The sequence below is a fragment of the Aythya marila genome, assembly GCF_965140915.1.
Source record: "Aythya marila genome assembly, chromosome: W".
In the NCBI taxonomy this organism is placed as follows: Eukaryota; Metazoa; Chordata; class Aves; order Anseriformes; family Anatidae; genus Aythya; species Aythya marila.
In genome coordinates, this window is record NC_139081.1 from 4,735,926 (window position 1) to 4,761,704 (window position 25,779).

Consider the following 25,779-nt stretch of genomic DNA (forward strand, 5'->3'; position numbering starts at 1 on the left):
CTTAACTTCTGATGTCTCACCTCTGCAGCAACAGTTCAGGGGATGCCAGGAACTTTTGAGCCTTTAAGTACCTAGCTGAGCAACAGGAAAAACTAATGCTCTCCCTCTCTCAACTGTGCTGCCAAGGAAAAGGAGTAGAAGGTAAGCTCTTTTTTTCCATCTCCTTTTTTAATGACATCTTCAAAACATCTTCTCTCTTCTAGAACTGTAACTTGAGTATGTTGCATTATATGGTGTTAGTAACTATTTAGTGATTGGTGTCCCATGACCTTCCCTTAATACGTGAATTACAGGAAAAGAAAAAAAGAAGCAAGTTTTGGATCAATAAAATGGGTGAAGTTAATTGACCATGTTGTAGTGCAGTAGAAACCATAGGAACCCATGCCTTTGCTAAGCAAAAAAGATAAGATGGTCTTCTGTTTTCTGTCCTTCTGTTTCTTAAACAGTGGAATAATTACAGTCACTATAGATACAGCCTTTCAAATATTCACTGTGGCTTTTGATGACTGAAAAGGAGATTACAGATGATGTGTTTGGTCAATAAGAGCTTTCTCAAGTCTGTAAGGCAACCCATCCGATTTGAGCTGTTTATAGAAGATCCATAATTATTTATGCTGTTTAAAAGCAGAAAACATTGACTAGAGATACAATGTGTTAAAATAAGTGGTAAAATGGTTCTCAGATGTATATGCAGAAAGACTTGAAAACATGGTTGCTGAGATTTTTTTCTGATAACTAGGTACTTGATTTGTATGCCTGCTGATAGCAAACAATGACCTGAAAACTAAGGCAATTTATGCAAGTGCTCTACCTAATGTTTTTACCTGCTATTCTCTTTCAGTAGTTTCTATCAGTAAACATCGATTCAAAGGCTATCCTACAAAAAAAAGAAAAAAAAAAGACCATGCCTTTTTTAATAGGTTGGGCCCTGGATCTTCCTTTTGATGATGATTATTAAACAATTCTAATATTAAACCCTCTATTGACACAAATTACTGGACCATTCTTTTGCAAGATACAAGAACTATATACACTAACCACTCTGTTTCTCTTGGACTTGTGGTTATTTATACAAGGTGATGTAAGACAGAAGGTCACATTTCATTATGAGGCCCTAGCATTGTTCCACATTGTCACGAATCAGATGATCATATTTCACAATAGGAATTTGAAAGCATCTCCTTTTGGTGTCTAAATGCCGGGCTTCCTGTTAGAATAAGACAATTAACAGGTGAAGAGAACTGCAGTGTTAGGGAACTGCCATGGCATTGTAGCAGAAAGGTGGAGTTGTACAGGAGGGAAGTGACTGCAGTAGCTGTGCACACGTAGCTGAAATGCAGCCTTGGTTCTCAGCTGGACTGAACTAATGCAGCTACTTTTGTGTTTGCTTTTATTTTTGTCTGTTTTAGCATCACATAATGGTAACAATAATTCTGAAGTCACATTTTCCTCTTACCTGATGTTGCTTCTTTATAACAAAAGCTAGTCCTCGAAATTTAAAGAAGGTGGTAGTGACATAAAAATGTGGGGAAAATGGTGGTGATATGATTTAAGACAGAACTCTTATGGAGTTAATAATCAGTAACTGGAACATGGAACTTCTTTTTTTTTGTGAAATAAAGTTAATTCAGCTTGAAAAGATACTTAAGGTGACATGAATTGAATTATTGAAACTGGCCTTCTCAGCGTTAACTCTAGGTTAATATCTCATGATGACTCTGGTTTCATTACAGGAGTTTTCAGTGCATAACTTTTTATAATAAATTCAATTCTTAGAAGCTGAACTGAAATTGGTTTACCTACTACCAACCCATAAAAAGAAGCATTAATTGTAAAGTGAATATTAAAGTGGTAACTAAAGTTAACTCAGATTCAAAGACATAGTTCTTATGTAACGGAAGTGAAAAGCTCTACTGGACAATAGGCTTCTGCCCTGATGTTAATAGAAAATACTATCCATTTTAAAATGTAGTTAAATCTCTTGTATCAAAAATGATTTTTGAATGTTCTTGCTGCAGCTTTCAACTGTTCAGTCTTGGCCATTTTCAGAAGCTTTACATGGAGATGTAAAGATAATTGCCCTTGTTCTAGGTAATCAGGTCTGACCTAGTTATATAGTTACTGCTTCAGTGCCATCTCAAACAGTGGCAAGAATCCAGTTTACCTTGGCAAGTTCCTGGCTGGTAAATTTGTACATCTTCTGCAGAATAGGGTGGGACTTCACTCGCAAGAATGGGACAGGCTGAGTTTTTACAGGACTGGGATTCTCAAGTTATTTCACCTAAAAAGAAGGATAATGCCTGACCTGTAGTCTCAGCTTTGCCTATTAGCCTTTGAATTTACAAGTACAGATGGCAGCTTTTGTTTCATATTTGTAGAAGATTATCAACACAGCTGCTAACTCCCTTGATTTACATAGGTTCTTGTTGCGTATGTGTTTTAAGCTTGGGTTCTTCCCCCCCCCTCCCCGATTTGTAGAAATGCAATAGGTATGGGGTGGAATTATAGTCAGAAAGGAGTAGCAATAAATTATTTTAAGTGGGATATCTGCACTCGCCCCTTCCTGTATATTATGTCATCTGTCTCTTGTTGTTTGGTGTTTATATTTCAGTAATGCCAGAGGCCCTCATCAGGAATGAGGTACTGTTGTGTACTAATTACTGTGCAAGCGTACTGAAGGACATGGTCTGCTTTGGGAAGATTGTAAAATCTTAAGATTAGCTTTTTGGGAGGAGGCTAATATATATATATATATTACCTTTTTTTTAAAAAATGTTGTTATTTCTCATGAATTGCTTGCTCATCTTAAACATTGTTGACACAGTTGTGGTGTCATTTCACAGTTAAGTCCAAAGGAAGACTTTTCTTGAAAGGACTACAAAGTCTTGCTTTCTTTTCATGTCAGTGAGTAAAATTCATGTCCATATCATTGTCATTTTTTGCCTTAATAAGGGTAATTATATACTAAAGCTTCAAATATTAGTTATGATTATTTTTTCTTTTGATAAAAGATATTGAAACAAGTCAATCTTCAGAAGCCTTTCCTTTCTGATTTTCCCCAGACTTCTCCATTCCTCTTCTTTCAACACGAGTCACCTTTAAACACATTCTTAGTTTGCTTAAAGAAAAAAATAAATCTCATGTATGCAAAGGGTTTTGAATGCTATAATGTAAACCTGCATGATAGAATTTACTTTGTCTGTTTACCCAGCTGTACTGGAACAATGGATGAGCCCATCTGAAATATACTTGAGAACTGGGATAATAAATAAAGAATTAATTTGACTGTTGTCCCAAAAATATTGGAATAATTTTAGGAGGCCAGACAGAGACAGAGGTTTAGCTTGAGTAAATACTGGGAATAGCCTTTCCTTACCTGTGCTACTTTAGGTAAAACCTCTGATCTCTTTCTGTGCTTATCTGTGAAGGAGAGATAATGCTTTTTGTCCTCATTCATTCTATTTTCTGCAGAGAAAGTCAGGTTTTGGGAATCTTTTCATATGTGTTCAAATTGTTCAGTGATATTTCAAGCTTAGTGTCTGGAGTAGGCTACCATGTGTAAGGGGAAAAAAAGGCGCATTTTCCTTTTACCTCTAGGTTACTTGTCCTACTAGATCTGAGCAATTAACTGCTTAACAGATCTATGCTGCTTGACTGTCTCTTTGCTATTGTTCTATTGTCTTCATCAAGCTTGTCTTTAGTCTGTTTAGGGTCTCCTGATTTTCTTTTTCTTTGAAGGTTCCTCTTTGTTTCATCCACCTGGCTTTAAAAACTGTCTTTCCTGTGGAAATCTTTTACTTAGGTGGACATTCATATCTGCTGTCTATTTTTCTGTTGGGGGATAAATCTGGAAAGAAGGCAATGCCTTCTGTTTCAGCAAAACATTCTCTTGACCTCATAAGCTTTTGATGATATTGCTGCTACAGTCAAATGCTGTCTCTGGACTTTGAGAATTTGAGAAATCCCTAGAACTAACTGTTCTTTGAGAACCTCCTGCTCTTGAGCACAAACTCCTAGGTAAGATATTGCTGTTCCTTCAGTGTAACCCTTATAGTGGCTTTTGGGAGAGAGCTTTGTGACCATACTCACCAGCATCCTCTACATCTCTTTTTGAAGTGTGGGTGAAGATTCTTCAGTGAATGTAAGATCTCTCAGGACTGCATTTGCAGTCAAAGATTTTGTAATACGCTACAGGCCTTCAGGAAGCAAGCTTCTGTTCTGCCCTTTGCTCTGTGGAATTAGCTATACAAGTTCTTTATCACTGTCAAGCAAACAATCCAGCTGTCTACCAGTATGCTGGCACTTCTAGTAGTATAGTCCATTTGACCTATGCATATGTCTTTGGTTCTGCTGTCTTTTGGACTTTTTTTTGAATGTTGAGACTCTTGAAAATCAGTTTCTCATGTCCATCCTATATCCTTGACTTACCAGTTTCTGGTATCAAGAAACCAGATTCTTCTAAACAAGGCAGGTCCTGTGTGTTGTGATCAAGATTACATGTTTGAATTTTCTGACTTGTTGAAAACTAGCCTTGGAGACAATTCAAAACTGAACTGAACAAGGAATCTTGTTCAAGTAACTTTGAAGCTGGCCTATGCTTTGGGAGGGGTTTGGACCAGATGCCTTGTGGAGTTCCCTTCCAGCCTGAATTCTTGTGTGATTCTATTCTGTGCTGTCTCTTCCCCATCCCTCTTCAAGAGAGAAATCATAATGTAAAAACTTGCTTTGGTAAGAAGTGAAAATGCTTCTGGGCTAGTAGCAGTAGTCCTACAACTGGACCCTTATTTCTTAAAGTGGAAATGATTGGAGTTGCTTTCTGGTTATTGAAAAGAATTAGAGTCTGTAGACTCATCTAGAACTTCATAACCTAAATGACTTTATGCAGAAGTTTAAATTCCAGATAGTGGGTGTGATATTAGTGATTATTATATTGGAAGGGAAATTGGTTACCATCTCTTTTTGTGCAAAGCACACATTTTTGTGTTTTGATCAGGTTGCTTAATTTGAAAGGCCTTTGTTTAATGAAGGCCAGGTTCAGGGCACTCTAGGTTGGTCTTCATATGGTAGAAAGATTTTTCATGAGAGCCAAGGTCGTAATTTTCTTTCAGCTAAGAGGGTGGGAATTCGTTACCTGTCTGTACCAGGATGATTGCCTGCAGAAATATCTCTTCGAGTTAGTTCTGCATACCCTAAGATTTAACTTGAGTTTTTCATTTTGAGCTGCAAGAAGGTCAAACTTAAAGTTTGTCTGATATACAGATTGACATTTGAAGTTTATAAGGACTCTCCTGGACTCTCCTCCTTGGATTTTATCCACTATAAAACAAATTTTAAAGTTCTTGAGTCAGCTTATATGTCTATATAAGCAGAATATAGCTGTTGTGATGACATCAGCAAACATTATGCATCTATGGCATTTATTGCAAGATTGCGTACGGGGTGCATGCAATTATAGTTTAGAACAGCCTGGTTGTTGCAGGAAGAACGGCCGAAAACACGACAGACACTAGTATGGTCAGGTTATGCTCTCGCTCTATTACCCGAATAGCCTGACTTTATAGCAAACTTAACAGGGGCGGATAGTGTCTCACACAAGATTATTGGTCAAAAGCACTCAGACAAACAACTACAAGAAAACAACTCCACCTGCAAGAAAACAACCCCCTTGTGATTAGCAGTCACGTAGATCCCGTCCTTGAAGCCAGCTGCTGGCAACAATATTTTTCTAAATTCCTCAATTGGGCGATGTGGGAACACTGTCATGGGAACTTCTCATAGTTGCCCTGGTAGCTTGGTTTTCTCAGCTGCAGGAAGTCATGGCCTCCTTGCTGTTTCAAAAATCCCTCAATACCTGGTCACCTGTCTCTTAAGAATTAATCCATTAAATGTCATTCCATAGCATTTTTTGGTTGCCATCTATTCATGGCAGATGCCAGGAATGTCTGAAATGTCCTACATTCAGGTTTATAGCAAATACCTGTTTCTCTTCATTTTGGAAATTCGCTCTTATGATTTCAGTTTGGTGCATATGCGGACAAAGACCATGCAGATATTTAGGACTATCATTAACCAATGGTGATTCATAGTACCATCAGCACAAATGGGGATAAATTAGTTTCTTTTGTCTATGCAGAAAAGCTGCCAATCTGAAACTGATGCTGTCAAAGCTAACTACATAGATACTTGGCTTCTCAGAGGGCAGAGCTATTTCCTAAGCCTTAAAGTAGGGGAAAACAAGTGATGCCCTTTGACCCATCTCTGAGGTCTGGATTACCCAGAGGTTGGTCTCTGCCTTAAAATACATAGTCACTTTTAGTCAATCTGTAATAGATATGTGTGATTCTATGTTGTCTTTCCCCATCTGTTTTCTTCTCCATTAGCAGCAGTAATTCTGTTGGGCTTGAGCACGCCAAGCAAGTTTTAAGGGTGGATTCTATTTTCCAATGGTGGATTCTATTTTTCAGTCCAATTTCTGGGTGGATTCTATTTTCCAATGTGTAATCTCAAAAACTCCTTGTACTTTCTGGAGTTGGGTCATGAATATCAGTACCTTAGCTGAAGATTGTCAATTTATAGTACGTCTGATGAAAGTGTCTGCCCTAAAACTTCAGATGGAGGACTTCTCACAATGAAATAAGCAAGTCGGTGCCTTCTATGGCAAGGTCAAGGACCCACTCTTGAAGAATAATGTTACTTTTAAATCTTAGCAGAAAAACTTTTACTGAGTCGAATCAGGAACACCATTTGAGTCAGGGGGCACTCATGTTCATGGCCACAGGGGGAAAAAAAAGCCTTAAAATTTTACTAGAGAACTTGTTTCATTAAATAGCTTGATTGGCTTGTGTCGTGGTTTAACCCGGCTGGCAGCTAAATACCACGCAGCCGTTCGCTCACCCTCCCCCCTCCCTCTCTGGGACGGGGGAGAGAAATGGAAAGTGAAGCCCGTGAGTTGAGATAAAGACAGTTTAATAAGACAGGAAAATAATAATAACAAAATAATAATAACAATAATAATAATAATAATAATACAATGGTGATAATAGGAAAATAATATGTACAAACAAGTGATGCACAATGCAATTGCTCACCACCCGCTGACCGATGCCCAGCCTAACCCCGAGCAGTCCGGACCCCTCCCCCCGGCTAGCCACCCCTATATATTGTTTAGCATGACGTCAGATGGTATGGAATACCCCTTTGGCTAGTTTGGGTCACCTGTCCTGGGTCTGTCCCCTCCCAGCTCTTACTGCACCCCCAGCCTGCCTGTTGGCAGGACAGAGCGAAAGGCTGAGATGTCCTTGGCTTGGTCTAAGCACTGCTCTGCAACAATTAAAACATCGGGGTGTTATCAGCACTCTTCTCATCCTAAGCCAAAACACAGCATTCCACCAGCTACTAGGAAGAAAATTAATTCTGTTCTAACTGAAACCAGGACATCTATCCACCCCTTATTCCATACATACCATTTATGTCATGCTCAGGTTACACTCTTTTCCATACATTCTAATTAGTCACCTATAGTAGTCATGGTAGTGGTAACATACAGTATTATATAGTAATTAACATGGTACAATTCAGTTCATGGGCTATTCTCACCCAGTATTAAATCTCCTTGAGGTACACACCGGACCTCTCCATTCTTTTGCATCACCCACCAAGTGAATCCAGGTCCCTGAGCAAAAACAATTCCACGAATAGGTTTGCCTTTTCCTGAGGCAGGAGTAGCCCAGACTGTTTTACCCAGCATATTTCTTACATGCACTACAGGAACTTTATCCCCATCTACAGTACGTAACAGGTTTGATTGGGCAGGTCCAGCTCGGTTGGCACCTGCTGGTTGTTTTGATGTTCTTCAGTAGCCCGATTCTTGGGCACATGAACATTTACATGACGTACTTTCACAGCCAGGTTCTCTACCCGAGCCGCAATATCTTGCCACAATGCAGCAGCCCAGATGGGTTTGCCCCTACGCTGCCAGTTGTTTTGCTTCCATTGCTGTAACCATCCCCACAGGGCATTTGCTACCATCCATGAATCGGTGTAGAGATAGAGAACTGGCCATTTCTCTCGTTCAGCAATGTCTAAAGCCAGCTGAATGGCTTTCACTTCTGCAAACTGACTCGATTCACCTTCTCCCTCAGCAGCTTCTGCAACTCGTCGTGTAGGACTCCATACAGCAGCCTTCCATCTCCGATGCTTCCCCACAATACTACAGGACCCATCAGTGAACAGGGCATATTTCTTCTCCTTCTCTGGTAACTGGTTGTACAGTGGGGCTTCTTCAGCACGACCCACCTCCTCCTCGGATGATATCCCAAAGTATTTGCCTTCTGGCCAGTCCATAATCACTTCCAGGATTCCTGGGCGACTGGGGTTTCCTACTCAGCGAGCCCGCTGAGTAGTCAGTGCAATCCACTTGCTCCATGTAGCATCAGTTGCATGATGTGTAGAGGGGACCCCTTCCTTTGAACATCCAGCCTAGTACCGGCAGTCGGGGTGCTAGGAGGAGCTGCGCTTCAGTACCGACCACCTCCGAAGCAGATCGAACTCCTTCATATGCTGCCAATATCTCCTTTTCAGTTGGAGTGTAGAGGGCCTCAGATCCTCTGTATCCCCGACTCCAAAACCCCAGGGGTCAACCTCGAGTTTCCCCAGGTTCTTTCTGCCAGAGGCTCCAAGTGGGGCCGTTCTCCCCAGCTGCTGTGTAGAGCACATTCTCCACATCTGGTCCTGTTCGGACTGGCCCAAGGGCTACTGCATGAACTATTTCCTGCTTGATTTGTTCAAAGGCTTGTCTTTGCTCAGGGCCCCATTCAAACTCATTCTTCTTACGGGTTACTTGGTAGAGCGGGTTTACAATCAGACTGTAATTTGGGATGTGCATTCTCCAAAACCCCACAACACCTAGGAAAATTTGTGTTTCTTTTTTGCTAGTTGGTGGAGACATAGCTGTTATTTTGTTGATCACATCCATTGGGAGTTGACGACGTCCATCTTGCCATTTTATTCCTAAAAACTGGATCTCTCGTGCAGGTCCTTTAACTTTATTTTGTTTTAAGGCAAAACCGAATTTCAGAAGGATTTGGACTATTTTCTTCCCTTTCTCAAAAACTTCCTCTGCTGTGTCACCCCTCACAATAATGTCATCGATGTACTGCAGGTGCTCAGGAGCTTCCCCCTGCTCCAGCGCAGACTGGATCAGTCCGTGGGAAATAGTAGGGCTGTGTTTCCACCCCTGGGGCAGTCGATTACAAGTATATTGGACTCCCCTCCAAGTGAAAGCAAACTGTGACCTGCACTCTGCTGCTAGAGGAATGGAGAAAAATGCATTAGTGATATCAGTTGTGGGGTACCACTTGGCTGCTTTCGATTCCCATTCTTACTGGAGTTCCAGCATGTCCGGCACTGCAGCACTCAGTGGTGGCGTGACTTCGTTCAGGCCACGATAGTCCACTGTTAGCCCCCACTCGCCATTAGACTTTCGCACTGGCCTTATGGGACTATTTAAAGGTGAATGAGTGTTGTTGATCACTCCTTGGCACTCCAATTGACGAATTAGCTTATGGATGGGAATCAGGGAGTCTCGGTTGGTGTGATATTGCTGCCGGTGCACAGTCGTGGTAGCGATTGGCACCCACTGTTCTTTGACCCTCAGCAACCCCACAACAGAAGGGTCCTTTGAGAGACCGGGCAAGGTAGACAACTGTTTAATGTCCTCTGTCTCTAAGGTAGCTGTGCCAAAAGCCCAGTGGAACCCTTCTGGGTCCTTGAAATATCCTCTCCTGAGACAGTCATTGCCAAGGATTCACGGTGTAATATATATCGCTCAGTCTTCAAAAGAGGACTATAATCAAAGTTTACAATTTATTAAAGGAATAGAGGTAAGCAAACAGTGCTGGGTGCGCTGGGAGTCTCTGCTCCACCAAGACACGCACCAGTTATATCAAGCAGCTGATTTTTATGCTCCTAGGCTAATACATATTCATTACTACTTCTAAAAAAAACAGGGTCATTATAATTAATTTCCAGAATCCAAACCCTCCTACTGGAGCATGCGCATCAGTCTCCGGTGGTCCCTCTGGGGGTCTCTCGTGCTGAAGGCTTATAGTCTTCCTCCCTCTTGTCCTTCTCCTTTGTCCAACTTGGCTGTATGTCAGAGACTTGTGCAGCATCCCCTGCAAGCTTTGTCTTTTAGTCATTCTTCAGCTTTCCCCTTCTCCTTAATCTCCTGGCCAGATATCAGAGACTTGCATAGGGTCCCATGCAATAGGCACAATAGTTAGTAGTTATTCTGAACCCCCCCCAGATATCAGAGACTTCAAGGAAAAGCCTACAAATACATTTCCCTTCAAGCTCTATTGACACGAATTGCTGGACCATTCCTTTGCAAGATACAAGAACTATATACATTAACTACTCTGTTTTCCTTAGACTTGTGGTTATACAAGGGTATGTAAGACAGAAGGTCACATTTATCATACCATGCGGCCCTAGCATTGTTCCATACTGACACGAATCAGATGAACACATTTCACAGTCCCCCATCTCCTTTTTCATGGTATTAATTCGTGTTTTCCTTTCCAATTGAGTCAATACTTGCTGAATTGATACCAATTTTGGATCTTTGTTTGTTTTTATTATCATCAGGGAGTGGGTTTTCACTTTCCCTGGTTCTGGGTCAACAGGTACCGCAGATATTTGCATTCCTTGTATAACCGAGTGTATTAGTCTGGTAATGCAAGGTCTTAAACATGGAATTATTAACAATCCTCCCCATATCCCCAATACAACCATCCTTATTTTAGCAAACCAATCACCACCCATAAAGCCCCCTCCCATAATCCTCTTAGATCGATTCCATTCCAAGTCTGAACTGGGACATGTGCAGTTTTCTTCATTTCTTTTACAAGTTCATTTACAGCTTTTCCTTCTGTTGTGGTTTAACCCATCTGGCAGCTAAACACCACATGGCTGTTCACTCTCCTCCCCCCCTCCCTCTCTGGGATGGGAGAGAAAAATGGGAAAGTGAAGCCTATGAGTTGAAATAAAGACAAAAATAATAACAATAATAATGACAATAATTATGATAATAGTACTAATAATAATAATGTGTATGAAACAAGTGATGCACAATACAATTGCTCACCACCTGCTGATCGATGCCCAGCTTAACCCCGAGCAGTCCGGCCCTCCTCCCAGCTCTTCCACCCCCAGTCTGCCTGCTGGCAGGACAGAGTGAGAAGCTGAAACGTCCTTGGCTTGGTGTAAACACTGCTCTGCAACAATTAAAACATCAGCATGTTATCAGCACTCTTCTCATCCGAAGCCAAAACATAGCATTCTACCAGCTACTAGGAAGAAAATTGACTCTGTCCTAACTGAAACCAGGACAGTATAAAAGTGCAACAATGATTGCTCAGTATCTCACACACACCTCCTTTCCCCACGAGCATCATATCTAATGCTATTCTGTTTTCCCAAGACATTTTGCTGGTGGCATCTAGTTGTTCAGCGATCCCTCTTATCGCATCCCTTGTATAATTTATGATTATCTCTGCTGATTATAATAAATATAATGAATCCAATCCACAGTCTTATTGATTGTTACCCACCAGAACAGTGACTCAGACCCTGCAGCAATTTGATTCCTGGCTTCCTGTTCATCGGGAACTCCTCTAGGCACCCCAATAGAATCTATGTATACTCTATCATCAAATGATATTCCTAAGCTTCTTTTACTTCTTCTGTGTATTTGTGATGTTTCTCTTTCAAATGCCAGGGTGAAGGGTATAGCTAATTGAACAAGTGCACAAGTGCCTCCCCAATTAGATGGTAGGGTGGACCGTAAGATCTTCCCTCCACCGTACTACCAGAGATCTGCCCTGGGGATCTCAAGTCTTGAGCAGTTTCCCATCGAGTCCTTGGTAGCATTCAAGGTCCTCATGCACAAGGCAAATTCTCCCAGATGACGGGTAGCACTAACACCCTGCCGTCAGAGGCAAGCTGTATGGTTACCTATAGCTGTAGAGAATGCAGGGGGAACCGCGACATTGCTATCATGCAAGGAACAGCAAAGAGAGAGACTTAGAGTCCTCATTTCTCCAGGCAGTCTTTTCTTGTTACAATGCAATCATACATCGCATCCCCTGGGAGTCCTTGGACCACCCCATGGGAAGTCTGGGCAATTGGTCGTCCCAAGGCAGAAGCATAGCAATTGCTATGGTTGAGACTCTGGACACTATATTTGATCCATTCTATCCAGGCATTCACATCCCCATACCCTGTTTCAATCTCAAATGTTTGAACTGCTGCATTTCAAAGAGGGCCTCCTGTTTTCTCTCCTGTTTTCTCCTCGAGTTTCTCCTTCTCTGATGGCAATAGAGGATCGTTTCCATACAGCTATTCTCAATCTGGCTGTTGGGTCTCTCCCAGTTATTTGCTCAATTGTCGTTGGGCATTGAAATCTCCCCAAGCTAACACCTCACAAGCATCAGACGTGACGGATTGTGGTACACAACCCTCTGTCACAGTCACCCATATTTTGACGGGGTATCCCGTCTTACTATTATTGGTCATGCCTTTTCCAACTTGCCAATTGACCAAGGCCTTCTCTGAGGCCTACAATTACTAGAAACAAAATTAATAGTTGAACTTTCCCTGTCATTACTTTTAACCCTTAGATTTCCAAATAATTATTAATACAAAGAATAAGATACATATACTACTAGAACAAAAACCCCTTGGGAGCACTTTGATTTGCTATAGGCCAGTCCTTTCTCTCACTTGCAAGCCACACTCATTAGTTACCTGTGAAAATAAAAGGTTAGTTTATAATTGTAAGCTTTTATCCCACTCAGAGTCCACTATGAGATTTTTCTCTTCGATTTCAACTTCCAACAAGTCTTCTGTAGCAACAGCTTCCCAGGTACTAGTGTTGACGGATGCCTTCACTCGAGTATAGTGAGTCCAACCTTTTTCCGCAGTTCTTACGACTGTTTCAGTGGTCAGTAATGGTCCTTCCCTTTCAGGCCAGAGTTGATACTTTCCATGTCCGAATCAGGACCCGGTTTCCTGGGTGATGGTGGTGAATGGGGAATTCCAAAGGTGGGGTTTGAGCCAACAGCCCACGGGTCCTGAGAGATGACAAAGAAGAGGACAACCCCAGAATACAGTTCTTAAGGAAACTCTCTTATTTTGAATTGTGGTATCTCATCCTTCTGCCCAGATAGGGCAATCCGAACAGCATCTCATATGGTGAAATTCCTATATCCTTTCTTGGTGCTGTTTAAACCTGTAGGAGTAAGCATTTTACCCAAGGAAGTTGGGTTTCTAACACTAATTTAGTTAATTGCTTCTTTAATGTCTGGTTCATTCGCTCCACCTTCCGACAAGAGGAGGGGTGCCAGGGGCTGTGAAAAATCCCACTTAATTTCTAAGGCCTGCTTTAACCCTTGCAGTAAAGCCAGTCACATGGTCAATTAGGACAAACAAGTAACTCAGTAAAGCCTATCTGTATACTTTGATTAAGTCGAATCCCTGGCTCCCATCCCCCTCTAGGTGGATGACCTTTTTATTTACCTTTTGACATATGGTACATCCTCTGCATATTTGCTTCACTGAAGTGTATAATACTGCAGAGACATACTTTCTTAGCACAACATCACACATTGCTTGCACCTCCCAATGACTGTTGATGTAAAACAATTAATATTTGCCTCATAGGTGCTTTATTCAGCATTTCTCTCCCATCAGGGAGTATCCATTTTCCTTCAGACTTCGTGGCTCCTGATTCCTTAAAAAATCTTTCTCTTAAAAAAAAATTTGGTTCTTTTTTAGTTTTCAGCAATTCCCTGAATCCTCTCTGGTTGTATTCTTCATTTTCCCTCAGGCATTAGATACCTTAAATACCTGACTTCTCTTTCTACTTATTATAATTTATTTTTCAGTACTCCCAAGCTCTGCTTTCCCAGAAAGTTGAATAGCTTGTTAGTAGCTTCTTTCACAACAGTTTTCTCCTGTCCTGACAATAAAAAGTCATCCACATATTTGTAACAGCAAAACCTCCTTTGGACGTTGGAATTGCTCCAAAATCTGCTCTAGAACTTGCCCAAATAAATTGGTGGTCCAGTAAATCCCTGAGGTAAAACTGTCCATCTATGTTGTTGCTTCTACCCCCATTTCAGGGCCTTTCCAGTCACAGGTGAATATATCTTTGCTCTCAGGGCCTGAGAGCACTCCATTAATAACAATGTTATTCCAGTCTAACAATTTACTAGTTGAATGTCCAATTTCATCATTGTTATAAATGAGGTCTCAACTCAATATGAATATTGTAATATTTATAAAACAAGTATTTCTAAAAGGTATAAAAGACAAGTAAACAGCGCTGGGTGTGCGGGGAGTCTACGCTCCACCAACACGCACACACAAACATCAAACATTCCAACTATACAGAACATTGCTTAACATACTAAACACAAGTATGCCTATACATATGTACAATCAGGAAAGGTAAAAAACAATCCTTTAAGTTCCATAACTTACTAAACTTGAGTACGCCTATACATGTGTACGATCAGAAAAGGTAACAAACAATCCTCCAAGTTCCATGACTCAACAGTCTCCATTTTCCACTCCTTTTCTTGATTACATACAAGTCTCCATTTTCCATTCCTTTTGAACAATATGTCTCGCTTTAAGTTGTCAAGCAACTCGGTCTTCAGGCCTTATGTATCCCGTTCTTCCCGGATTGAAGAAAAGCATATCCATCTACTTTTCAAGGCCAATAGGCCTGGGTCAGAAGGCATGTTCAGGTCAGCAGGGGGCATAACAGCAAAAGCCTTCGATGGCTATGGCAGCAGAGGGGCCGATGAAGATGGCGTAGCAGTTGAATCAGTAAAGGAGCCCGCAGCTCCCTCACTGTCTGGCAAACCACACGTTTGTGACTGTGGCTCCACATGGCTCTTTAAGGCCTCAGAGATTGCTCGCCAGGTGCCGAGCAATCCCACTGCAACCTTGTAATTTTTAGTTGCAGAGTACCACACCTTGGCCTCAGTTTGGTCGCAAATTTCAGGCTCATAAACTGTCTGATTGTTAATAAGGAGAACGAGCTGTAAGGTTACCAGGACAGTCTTTGTTCCTAAGGACATATGATTCCTCATAATGCACAACTGCTTACCAGCGAGGGGCAGTTGTGTCCACAGGTCCACTTCTCTCAGCTTGAGCTTCTTTCCAGCTCCGGTGTGCCTATTTCCAGCGACTTTCTGTATGAGCTTCTCTGAGCGGTTTGCTGAGTCTGGACGAACCTATCTTCATGAGGCAAACAAAGTGCCTGTTCCCGTCCTGGTCTCCATTCTGCCAGCCTGTTCCTCTTCACTTCTTTTTCCTGCTTCTTTATTGATGTAACTTCATCCTGTTGCCTTTCTTTTTTATCTTGAGGGCAGATTCCCCTTCTCTCCACAGCAGTTCTTTTCAAAACAACTTTTCATTGGTCAAACAACTTTGAATGTAGCAACAACAGCAAGCACCCTGAGACATCCATGCCTTAACGGCTGGAGAACAGGAGAACCATCTGGAGAACAAGAAACCAGAGACTGCATGGAGTCTCCTGAATCACCCTTCTTTGTTCCCTCTAAACACTTTTACATTCCTGATGGCCTCATCGTTAAGTCTAATGTTATCTCAAATACAGGGTTTTCCAACCCCCATGGCCACACTCCTAAATCTCCCCCTTCTTTATTAATATCAACCATTTTCTCGACACGAATTACCACTCCATATATAACAATCATCAAATCCCTTCCCAACAAGTTAGTCCCTGCCTTGGGTACATGCAATAATTGCCCAGTGATCATTTTATCCCCTAGTCTCAGCTTGATATCCCCCAAAAGTGACACTGTTATCCCAGCCCCTTCTACCCCCATCACTTTTTAGGGTTTCATTAATTAATTTAATCCCTGGTATTTTACAAGCCAGTAATGCCCCAGCTGCCCCAGTGTATTGGGTTTGATGGCAAGGTTCGGGCGGGGGGGAGGGGCTGCAGTGGCAGCCCCCATGAGAAAAATCCAGAAGCCACCACATGGCAGAGAAGGGACAGTTTCATCCAGCCCTAAAGGGGCCCACCGCTGCCCAGAGCCAAGCCATGAGCAACACAGTCCATGCCTCTGTGAGAGCACATCCACGAAGACAAACAAACAAAGAAACAAACAAAACCCTGCTGCTCAACAGCAGCTGGGAGAGCGAGTGAGGAGCCAGAAACCTCCCTGCAGACACCAAAGTCAGTGCAGAAGGAGGGGGAGGAGGCACTCCGAAGTCCCCCTGCAGCCTCTGGAGAGGCCCCTGGTGGAGCAGGCTTTCCCCTCTGTCCCCCCCTTCCCGATACTTGGGGAACTGACCAAACACCACAGCAAGTATACCAAAACTTCTAGACTGTTACTTAGATAATGCCTACATCCTCTTTCCCTGCTCATTCAATTTCAAACAGCTCTGTCAAACACTACATACCCCACCTTTAACACCTTCAATAACCCTTTTTAACACTTCTTTCTATCTTTCTCCAGCCTGTACTTTCACCAAAGGTTCAGTCATTGTCCAACTTAATTCCATACCTTTCTCCCTCCAGGATGATGAAACAATGTATCAGTATACCGTATTTCATCCCATTTTCCTTCTCTCCTCCTTCTTCCACTCTGGATATTCCTATTTGAAGTGGCCAGCCTGGCTGTTATATATGGAATGGTAATTCGTGTCAAGAAAATGGTTGATATTAATAAAGAAGGGGGAGATGTGGGAGTGTGGCCATGGGGCTCGGAAAGCCCCGTGGTTGATGATAACATCAGACTCTTAACGATGAGGCCATCAGGAATGTAAAAGAGTTTAGAGGGAACAAAGAACAGTGATTCAGGAGACTCCATGCAGTCTCAGGGTTGCTTGTTCTCCAGCCCTTAAGGCATGGAAGTTTCTGGGTGTTTGCTGTTGCTGTTATAGGCAAAGTTGTTTTGACCAATGAAAAGTTGTTTTTGAAAAGGACTGCTGTGGGGTGAAGGGTATAAGAGGGAAGCCTGCCCTCAAGATCAAAAAAAAAAAGGCAACACGATGAAGTTTTGTCATCAATAAAGAAGTAGAATGAAGGAATGAAAAGGAACAGAGTCTAGTCTCCGCTGGCAGAACTGAGACTAGGATGGGAACAGGCACTTTGTTTGCCTCATGAAGATAGGTTCGGCCAGACTCAGCAAACTGCTCAAAGAAGCTCATACAGAAAGTCGCTGGAAATAGTCACACAGGAGCTGGGAAGAAGCTCGAGCTGAGAGAAGCGGACCCACGCACACAACTGCCCCTCGCTGGTAAGCAGTTGCGCATTATGGGGAATCATATGTCCTTAGGAACAAAGACTGTCCTGGTAACCTTACAGCTTATTCTCCTTATTAACAATCAGACAGTTTATGAGCCTGAAATTTGCGACCAAACTGAGGCCAAGGTGTGGTACTCTGCAACTAAAAATTACAAGGTTGCAGTGGGATTGCTCGGCACCTGGCGAGCAATCTCTGAGGCCTTAAAGAGCCATGTGAAGCCACAGTCACAAACGTGTGGTTTGCCAGATAGTGAGGGAGCTGCGGGCTCGTTTACTAACCCGACTGCTAGGCCATGGGCCCCTCTGCTGCTACAGCCATCGAAGGCTTTTGCTGTTACGCCCCCTGTTGACCTGGACATTCCTTTTGACCCAGGCCCTATTGGCCTTGAAAAGTAGATGGATATGCTTTTCTTCGGTCTGGGAAGAATAGGACACATAAGGCCCGAAGGCCAAGTTCCTTGACAACTTAAAGCGAGACATATTGTTCCCATGACTAGCCCTGGAATTCTCCGGTGTTTATAATCAAGAAAATTAATGGAAAATGGAGACTGTTAAGTCATGGAACTTAAAGGATTGTTTGCTACCTTTTCTGATTGTACATAAGTATAGGCGTACTCAGGTTTAATATGTAAAAACAATGTTCTGTAATGTTTGATGTTCGTGTGCGCGTGTTGGTAGAGAATAGACTCCCCCCGCATCCAGCACTGTGTACTTGCCTTTTATAAATATTCCTTTTATCAATATTACTAAATTCAGTTTGAGATGATTCTTCATTTATAACACTGGCCACACAGAACATCTTATCAAAGCCTGTCCCTGCTAGGATTCAGGCCGCAACACAGGCAGCCTTCCTTCCAGCCATTCTTTCATCTCTCTTCCTCTCCTTTCCAGCCTGGCCCTGACACCCCCTGAAGATTTTATTCATCTTTCTACAACCCTCTGCCTCACTACCCACTGCACTGTCAATACCATTAGTTTCGCTCTCTGTTTTTCCTTCTCATCTCCCCTCCTGAAACACACCTTCAGGGCCTCCCGCAGCAGGGCCTCCCAGTGACTGTTCACTACATCCCCCCACCTTCTGGAGCATTTTCTGTGTATCTTGCCATGCTTTAATTACAAAATGAACTTTCAAGAACCCTTGGGATACCGGGTCCTCGGGACTCATCCCCGAGTACTTTCTCATTCTGACCCCAAGTCTCTCATATGATTTCTGTGTTGCACACTATCATTATTCCAGCCAGGATTGGCAAGCGGGTATTTCTGCTCTGCCGGTATTACCCCTGGTCCTGGAGGGTGAGCTCTTTCCCATTTTTGTATAGCAGCTCTCCTCCTGATCATTCCCATTTCTTTCCCTGTAAACAACATACTTATATTCATAATTCCCCCCCCCCCCAAGAGTATAAATAAGGTCGTAGGAACTGGTCTAATAGTTCAGCTAGGCTGTTAAGGTCCTCAGTTAAAGACTTCGTCTCCTCTTAAAAGTCCTAACCTCTCTGCTGGTAAGGAGGGGGGGTAGTTCACCTAAGAGGATACACAGTTACTGTTAGTACTGTTAGTATCAGGGAAGGCAAAATTCTCAATCTATCTTCTACCTTGTTCTAATTCTTGCCAGAGCCTAGTAATTCTTGCCAGTACGCTCCTTCTCTAGGGACAGTGTTAATTGCAGTCCCTGTCTCTTTTCCTGGAGTGACTGCTGCTGCTACCGGTGCAATATTAGGATTATAGGGAGCATAACTTGGCTCCTTCTCTGAAAAAGGAATCTTATTGTTTACACATAAATTTAAAGCCTGAATTTTCATCAGACCCGTATTTTGGCCAAAATACTGTTGTTTCCTTAATTGGTTCTTTTGTCCAGACTGATACACAATATTTAACCATTTTCTTCCTATCTTTTTCCTTAGTTTTGGGGTTATTCCAGTTTCTCAGCATCCTTCCTAAAGGGCAGTCAGTAGGCACTCCCCCAGGGATACCTTCCTGTCCCTTGGAACTCATATTTCCCATTTTTCCTAGCCCTTGTCAGTGAGCTGCTACAGAAACTTCCCTTCTGCAGTGTACCACACACTAATGTTCTGATTCTGGAAAATGGGGGTGTTCTGCCAAGCACTTCACCGTGCAAGGGCTTACGGTACACCAAATTTCCCCGGTGTAGTGCCAAGCACTTCCCTATGCAAGCGCTTACCGTACACCAAATTTTCTAAGACTCTTCCTTTCTCTCCCTTATCTCACGCTTCGTCTGTCTCCGGCCGTGCCCCTCGCGGAGCTACGGAACCACAGATCAGGACTCCACACTCGCTTCATACAAAAGTACATCTCACTCACACATCACACAGAGTCTCACCTGACCCCCCAAGGCAATACTTAATATTTCTTACCTTGGTCTGTGCACAGTTACCAGATCAATTCTTTAAACCTGGAGTGCCTACCTTCTTCCTTTCCCCACTACTTCATGGATCCTGCCTCTTTAACCAGTCTCAGGCCCTCTGTCAGCTCTCCACAGAACCTCCACCGTCGATGCACAGGACCGCTGAAATCAGCAGGGCATGCCTTCTTGCTGCTGCGGCAGTGGGGCTCCCCGGTAGGATACTGGCTCCCAGACTAGCCCCAAAATTGTGAGAAACACTCCGTAGCCAATAACTTAGGCTCAGGTGAGGATCTCAGTGAAGTAGTAATTTATATAAACGATTGCAATGGCGGGCACCTCACAAGCAGGAGAGAGCGCCTCTACTACTTCCAAAACACAGTTTATATACTTTTTGATGGCAGGACCCTCCCCTGTTTCCCCACTGAGAGGGTAATCCAGGTTCACAATCTATCTGATGCTTCACAAACAATGCATGGCCTTCAGTTGCCGGCCTGTTAAATTTCAAATTTCTTCTGACTTTTTTTTTTTTTTACTGTTTGCAGTGGTAATGTTTCTTCACTTATCTGACTTGACTTACCACCGTGATTTTCACCTAATTGTCCTAAGGAGTCTGGTTGTCTGCATTTTACAAGGTCCCCTGCTAAGCTTTCTTATCACTGTAAGCATATCTCAGTACCACATTGCTTCCTTCTAAACAACGTAACACTGCAAAAACAACATTTCTATTCCCACACAGAGGAGCACACTCCTTCTTCTACGTGGCAGTGTTGGCAGAGCTTGGGAAGAGGGATCTTGTTTTGGGCTTGGGTTTTGTTGTTCAGCAGTGAGACAGATCCTGTATCACAGCATCCCAATTCCACCACTGGCTGTGCTGCAAGGGCACACCATGTAGGTAAGACGCTCCCACGCCCACTTCACTGGCGCTTTGCACGCTCAAGTCAAGAGAAATGGACATCTTGTGGCAATGCTGAGTCCAACAAAGTGACTAACCCACCAAGAAAGCTAAAATTAAACTATCAGAACTGTGAGAAACTAAGTTGTGTTTTTGCAGTCTAACGTTTTCGAAGTAGAATGTGTTTTTGCAGTAGAGAACTAATTTTCTGTATTCAAAGGTAGTTGTATAGTCATAACAAGGAGAAATGCTAAGTAGATAAGTGGACAGTAGAAGGCCTCACTGTTCCAAAATAAGGAAGAAGCTTGAGAAAAACAGGGTGAGCAGTGTGGGAACAGTAAAAAACAGAGATCACAGGTTCTCAAAACATAAGGAAGGAGAAAAAAAAAAAAAAGGAAAAAGGAGAAATTAAAGGGTTGATCCAAAAAATTGTACATATATGGTATAGAGGAGCGTCGAGTAACTTGTGAACCTGTAGTACTCAGCCAATGAGGAAACAGGGGAGGTGATCAAGTGTTGGATAATAGGGAATAAAAGGTTATGATTTGTTTACTAAACTACGCTCCTAATTGGCAGGATGCCCACGATTGCAATCGCAAAACACAGAATCACAGAATCACAGAATTTCTAGGTTGGAAGAGACCTCAAGATCATCGAGGCCAACCTCTGACCTAACACTAACAAGTCCTCCACTAAACCATATCACTAAGCTCTACATCTAAACGTCTTTTAAAGATCTCCAGGGATGGTGGCTCGACCACTTCCCTGGGCAGCCCATTCCAATGTCTAACAACCCTTTCGGTAAAGAAGAAGTTCATCCTAATATCCAACCTAAACCTCCCCTGGTGCAACTTTAGCCCATTCCCCCTCGTCCTGTCACCAGGCACATGGGAGAACAGACCAACCCCCACCTCGCTACAGCCTCCTTTAAGGTATCTGTAGAGAGCAATAAGGTCACCCCTGAGCCTCCTCTTCTCCAGGCTGAAAAAGCCCAGCTCCCTCAGCCACTCCTCATAAGACTTGTTCTCCAGACCCCTCACCAGCTTCGTCGCCCTTCTCTGGACTCGCTCAAGCACCTCCATGTCCTTCTTGTAGCGAGGGGCCCAAAAATGAACACAGTACTCGGGGTGCAGCCTCACCAGAGCTGAGTCCAGAGGGACAATCACTTCCCTAGACCTGCTGGCCACACTGCTTCTTATACAAGCCAGGATGCTGTTGGCCTTCTTGGCCACCTGAGCACACTGCTGGCTCATATTCAGCCGACTATCAACCAATATTCCCAGGTCCTTCTCTGCCAGGCAGCTTTCCAACCACTCATCTCCCAGCCTGTAGTTCTGCTTGGGGTTGTTGCACCCCAGCTGCAGGACCTGGCACTTGGCCTTGTTGAACTTCATACAGTTGGCCTCAGCCCATCAGTGCAGCGTATCCAGATCCTCCTGCAGAGCCTTCCTACCCTCAAGCAGATCGACACACGCACCTAACATGGTGTCATCTGCAAACTTACTGAGGGCGCACTCGATGCCCTCGTCCAGATCATCGATAAAGATATTAAAGAGGACTGGCCCCAGTACTGAGCCCTGGGGGACGCCACTAGTGACTGGCCTCCAACTGGACTTGGCTCCCTTCACCACGACTCTTTGTGCCCGGCTATCCAGCCAGTTTCTAACCCAACGAAGCGTACGCCAGTCCAAGCCACGAGCAGCCAGTTTCTTGAGGAGAATGTTCTGGGAAACAGTGTCAAAAGCCTTGCTGAAGTCAAGGTAGACCACATCCACAGCCTTTTCCTCATCCACCCAGTGCATCACTTTGTCATAGAAGGTGATCAGGTTTGTCAGTCAGGACCTGCCTTTCATAAACCCATGCTGACTGGGCCTGATCGCCTGCTTGCCCTGCAAGTGCTGCGTGATGACTCTCAAGAGGATCTGTTCCATGAGCTTCCCTGGCACTGAGGTCAAACTTTCAGGCCTGTAGTTTCCCGGGTCTGCCCTCCGGCCCTTCTTGTAGATGGGCGTCACATTTGCTAGCCGCCAGTCAACTGGGACCTCCCCCGATAGCCAGGACTGCCGATAAATGATGGAAAGGATAAATAAAATAAAATATCCTCACAGAAGATCCTTTCTGAAGAAAATTATTGAGATTTTTCTCATGTGCCCATCTCCACAAACACTGAGCTTAAGCACTTTCTACAATCAGGTCTTATTTGGGGGTCTCATTTTAGATGCCTCAGTATAAAAATGCTGGCCCGTACGTTTAATGGAAATGTGAGATTGCCAAACTAAGAATGTTAAATCTAATTTTAGTTTTTCTTTGTGTATTTGTTTTTTTCAGACAATTTTTGCAACTGAATAGAAAAATATCTGTGATACTATCTGGGCCATATTCACAATACTCATTTAAGTCATTGCATTTTGTGTAGATATAAAGCCTACTCCTATGAATTGGAGGTTTTTCATTATTGCCAGTGAGACCAAAATTTCATTCTCTGCAATCAAAGTACTTTTCGGTGTTTTTTTTAGTTCTGAAAATATTTCTGTTAAAATTAATACATTGTGATCTACATACATCTGCCCTGGTTTCAGTTAGGACAGAGTTTATTTTCTTCCTAGTAGCTGGTAGAATGCTATGTTTTGGCAGTGGACTATCGTGGCCTGAAAGAAGTCACGCCACCACTGAGTGCTGCAGTGCCGGACATGCTGGAACTCCAGTAAGAATGGGAATCGAAAGCAGCCAAGTGGTACCCCACAACTGATATCACTAATGCATTTTTCTCCATTCCTCTAGCAGCAGAGTGCAGGTCACAGTTTGCTTTCACTTGGAGGGGAGTCCAATATACTTGTAATCGACTGCCCCAGGGGTGGAAACACAGCCCTACTATTTCCCACGGACTGATCCAGTCTGCGCTGGAGCAGGGGGAAGCTCCTGAGCACCTGCAGTACATCGATGACATTATTGTGAGGGGTGACACAGCAGAGGAAGTTTTTGAGAAAGGGAAGAAAATAGTCCAAATCCTTCTGAAATTCGGTTTTGCCTTAAAACAAAATAAAGTTAAAGGACCTGCACGAGAGATCCAGTTTTTAGGAATAAAATGGCAAGATGGACGTCGTCAACTCCCAATGGATGTGATCAACAAAATAACAGCTATGTCTCCACCAACTAGCAAAAAAGAAACACAAATTTTCCTAGGTGTCATGGGGTTTTGGAGAATGCACATCCCAAATTACAGTCTGATTGTAAATCTGCTCTACCAAGTAACCCGTAAGAAGAATGAGTTTGAATGGGGCCCTGAGCAAAGACAAGCCTTTGAACAAATCAAGCAGGAAATAGTTCATGCAGTAGCCCTTGGGCCAGTCCGAACAGGACCAGATGTGGAGAATGTGCTCTACACAGCAGCTGGGGAGAATGGCCCCACCTGGAGCCTCTGGCAGAAAGAACCTGGGGAAACTCGAGGTTGACCCCTGGGGTTTTGGAGTCGGGGATACAGAGGATCTGAGGCCCTCTACACTCCAACTGAAAAGGAGATATTGGCAGCATATGAAGGAGTTCGATCTGCTTCGGAGGTGGTCGGTACTGAAGCGCAGCTCCTCCTAGCACCCCGACTGCCGGTACTAGGCTGGATGTTCAAAGGAAGGGGTCCCCTCTACACATCATGCAACTGATGCTACATGGAGCAAGTGGGTTGCACTGACTACTCAGCGGGCTCGCTGAGTAGGAAACCCCAGTCGCCCAGGAATCCTGGAAGTGATTATGGACTGGCCAGAAGGCAAATACTTTGGGATATCATCAGAGGAGGAGGTGGGTCGTGCTGAACAAGCCCCACTGTACAACCAGTTACCAGAGAATGAAAAGAAATATGCCCTGTTCACTGATGGGTCCTGTAGTATTGTGGGGAAGCATCGGAGATGGAAGGCTGCTGTATGGAGTCCTACACGACGAGTTGCAGAAGCTGCTGAGGCAGAAGTTGAATCGAGTCAGTTTGCAGAAGTGAAGGCCATTCAGCTGGCTTTAGACATTGCTGAACGAGAGAAATGGCCAGTTCTCTATCTCTACACCGATTCATGGATGGTAGCAAATGCCCTGTGGGGATGGTTACAGCAATGGAAGCAAAACAACTGGCAGCGTAGGGGCAAACCCATCTGGGCTGCTGCACTGTGGCAAGATATTGCTGCTCGGGTAGAGAACCTGGCTGTAAAGGTACGCCACATAGATGCTCATGTGCCCAAGAATCGGGCTACTGAAGAACATCAAAACAACCAGCAGGTGGATCAGGCTGGTAAGATTGAAGTGGCTCAGGTGGACCTGGACTGGCAACATAAAGGTGAATTATTTATAGCCCGATGGGCCCGTGACCCCTCAGGCCATCAAGGCAGAGATTCAACATACAGATGGGCTCGTGATCGAGGGGTGGACCTGACCATGGACGCTATAGCACAGGTTATTCATAACTGTGAGACATGTGCTGCAATCAAGCAAGCCAAACGGTCAAAGCCTCTTTGGTATGGAGGACGATGGCTGAAATATCAATATGGAGAGGCCTGGCAGATTGATTACATCACACTCCCTCAAACTCGCAATGGCAAGCGCCATGTACTTACAATGGTGGAAGCAACCACCGGATGGCTGGAAACATATCCTGTGCCTCATGCCACCGCACGGAACACTATCCTGGGCCCTGAAAAGCAAGTCCTATGGCAATATGGCACCCCAGAAAGAACAGAGTCAGACAACGGGACTCATTTCCGAAACAACCTTATAGACACTTGGGCTAAAGAGCATGGTATTGAGTGGGTGTATCACATCCCCTATCATGCACCAGCCTCCAGGAAAGTTGAACGATACAGTGGACTGTTAAAGACTACACTGAAAGCAATGGGTGCTGGAGCATTCAAAAATTGGGATACGCGTTTGTAAAGGCCACCTGGCTAGTCAATACTAGGGGATCTGCCAACCGAGCTGGACCCGCCCAATCCAACCTGTTACATACTGTAGAAGGGGATAAAGTTCCTGTAGTGCACGTAAGAATTATGCTGGGTAAAACAGTCTGGGCTACTCCTGCGTCAGGAAAAGGCGAACCCATTCTTGGGGTTGCTTTTGCTCAGGGACCTGGATGCACTTGGTGGGTAATGCAAAAGAACGGAGAGGTCCGGTGTGTACCTCAAGGAGATTTAATACTGGGTG